The sequence below is a fragment of the Cornus florida genome, unplaced genomic scaffold (genome assembly GCF_030987335.1).
Source record: "Cornus florida cultivar Cherokee Brave unplaced genomic scaffold, ASM3098733v1 CherokeeBrave_3.0.0_Hap2_Chr07, whole genome shotgun sequence".
NCBI classification, from domain to species: Eukaryota; Viridiplantae; Streptophyta; class Magnoliopsida; order Cornales; family Cornaceae; genus Cornus; species Cornus florida.
The window spans coordinates 78,463,841-78,467,178 of NW_026775577.1; the positions used below are offsets into that span (position 1 = coordinate 78,463,841).

A 3,338-nucleotide genomic window follows, 5' to 3' on the forward strand; every position below is an offset into this window, starting at 1 on the left:
GGCTTTGCATTGGAGGTGGAACATATTTCCCTTGGAAACCACCTTGGGGAGGGTTTGAGCCTTCCCCTTGGTTTTTCCAAGAGAAATTCGGGTGATTCTCCAACTAGGATTTTAATGATTGCCATAAGGATTGTTCCCTTGATTAACAAAAGTTGCATTGACTTGTTTATGATGCTCAATTTGCATATGTCCGTGGGGATAATTGGAAGTAGAATGTAAAACACTTGAACAAGTCATACATGTCTCATTGGATGCATGATGGGAATGGTTAGGGATGGAAGATACTTGATTTGCCGAGTTTTGGTTGATCAAGAATTGATCAAACCTTTGAGATAAGGATTTCAACTCGGCTATTTCATTGGAATGGTCGACTTGATGTAAGCCAACACTCTTCCTTTCAATTGAATTCCTACCATTCTTGGAAGATAAAGTTCGATGCAAAGAATTTTCACTCATGCTCTCATAAAGACGCCACACGTCATCCTCATGCCTATCAATGTAAGAGCCACCCATGGAAGCATCAACCAAGCCCTTGTAATTATCCAATAAGCTCTCGAAGAAATATTAAACTAATTGCCATTTGGGCATGTCATGATGTGGACACTTCCTAAGCAATTCATTGAATCTTTCCCATGCCTCATGGAACGTTTCCCCATCCCCGTGTGAAAACTCTCGAATTGAGGTTCTCATGGCATTGGTCTTAGAAACCGGATAGTACTTCTTTAAGAACTCTTGTTGTATTTCTGCCCAAGAAGTTATTGAAAAAGGTCTAAGATTGTTAAACCAATATTTTTCCTTGTCTTTAAGGGTGAATGGAAAAATTTTAAGCCTTAAGACTTCTTCCGGCATGTCCGTGTATCTCACGGTGGAACATACTTTAAGAAACTCATCCAAATGCTTGTAAGGTTCTTCACTTGGAAGTCCATGATAGTTAGGAAGCATTTGAATGGTTTGTGGTTTGATCTCATAGTGATGTACTCTAAATGGTGGCAATTGAATGCATGTGGGTGCATTGTACTCATTAGGCACATAGTGATCTCTTAAAGCAAGGGGAGGATTAACAATTAGAGGTGCAACATGGGCACCTTGATTGCCTTGAATGATGGGAGGTGGTGGAGCATAGATTGGCCTTGGTATTCCCCATGGAACTTGGCCTTGTTGTTGTGGTGGATGAACGAATGGCCTCGGCATGCCTAATAGTACTTGCATGTTATCATGATGCACGTTGGGGTGGAGGATGCCTTGTCGGTCTATGTGACCAAGGTCCTCCACATGGTCCTCATTATGTCCTTCCATTGATGAAATGGATTGACTAGAACTTCCTCTTCCCCTAGGGTTTCGAACAATGGATTCAAGATGAAAATTTAAAGGGACAATAGTGGGTCTCAATGATCTATGACCATGTATGCACAATGCAACACAACAAACAATAATGACAAACACTTCACCTTCACAACAAATTAATAATCAACAAACTTCCTCAACATACAATGTTCCCATACTCCCATGCTATCAACAATATGTAAGAAAAGTAAATTGCCTCCACCTGGGCTCACGATTTATCTAAGAATTGAAATACAAGCCTCCACGCGGGCCAACAATTTAACTAGAGATTGAGTTAAGAAAGAGCTCACAAAGGGTCCTTTAGCACTTAAATTTATTTTCAATTTTTAGCCTTGCAAATTTTTAGAATATTGCCTTGTTCTTTGCTTTTGCTTAGCTTGTGACGACCCTGATTTTTAGGCCAGCGTGTCTTATGATGAACTGTAAGGATGATCCGATAACGGATCCGAATGCGGAAGCGAAAACAGAAAATAAGACTCTAAGAAGTCAAAGTGACCTTCCATGAGGTCGTGGAACTCAACAAGAATTGATGCGGAAGCAAAAGATCAAAAATATGACAAATAAGCCCCCAGGGGCAAAATAGTCATTTTTGAAAACTATAGATTCGGTTGCCACCAAGCACACTGCTGGAAGGACAACAAAAAACTAATCAAGATGGACTCAAGAATCGCATGATTCGGAGTCCGAACGAAGGAGAAACGGCATGACGAAGAAAAACGAGCACTTAAAGCAAAAAGGGTAAACTGGTAATTATCTAGGAAGAACCGGGTGCAACCGAGCACACCGTTGGAAAGACAGCAAAAAATTAGTCAAGTTCAAAAAAAAATTCACTTGAATCGGAGTCCGAACGAAGGAGAAAAGCCCAAAAGAAGAACTGATGTCGCGGTGGCCCGACGAGGGGCCATGGCGCACATGGCGCCCATGCGCGAGCCCACCGGCGCCCAAAGACATGGCATGGTGGCAGCCCTTGGCTGCTGCTACATTTTTTTTGATCTGCCCAGAACTGAGGCTTGAAACAGAGGTCAAGACGTGTTTTTCTAGAAAAACACGAAGAAGAAACCCCCCCTAAAATCAAGTTTTTTACCCGACAATGGAGACAGAATCGAGAAAAACTCACTGTGAAATCCCGAAAATGCCCCTAGATCAGAACTGAACAAGAGGGTCATAAAGCTGCTAAATGAAAACTGGAAGCTGAAACTTCACGAGGGATTTCCGGTACCAAGACGACATTTTCTGGAAAAACACGAAGAAGAAACCCCCCCTAAAATCATGTTTTCTATTCAACCATGTCAAAAGAAGAAAATAAAACTGATGTAAAAGGTCCATAATGCCCCTAGATCAGAATATGCAAAAAAAATGCGAAATGAATTCAGAAGAGGCTCAAAACACAAACGATAAGGTTTTGCCCGGAAACGACCATGCACGCAAACGTAACTTACCTATTTAGACACGCTACAATGGTCATGGCTTAAAAATATAGCCGATGCAAAATCCGACCCCCCAACGGGCAAAAAGGCAAAAGTGTACTTGGAATGGAAAACATGGAATCCAAAAATGTAAAATGGAGTCAAATGACCATTTGGCCCTTGGTCACACTTCATACAAGATTAATAAGACCCTATGAAAGAATGAAAATGGAATTCCCACACCTGATGCAACCATGGTGAAGCAATGACTTGCGATTTTTCAAGGTTTTCATAATATTTCATAAAGTTAAAAAGTTGTATAGAATACAATACACATGTCATTGGCCTCCGGTCTCTATACATGTCAAATACATTAAAAGGAGTGCACTTATGTACACATTACATACATGGAATCAAATATATATATTTTGATATGTAAGTCTACAAAATGACATTTCATGCTAACATTTGCATGAAATGGAAACTTGAAAGCTACACGACATCCAAGGAATGCTAGGCTTCACGAACCAAGTCTTCGTACCTGAAATATGCCCCAGTATCGTAGGGGTGAGTAACATAAAGCTACTC

General features: G+C 40.8%; 1 pseudogene; it reads left to right on the top strand.

Annotated features, from left to right (window-relative positions):
* Positions 1-586: 586 nt before the first annotated feature.
* LOC132267820 (small nucleolar RNA R71) lies at positions 587-685 on the top strand (annotated as a pseudogene).
* Positions 686-3,338: the final 2,653 nt, after the last annotated feature.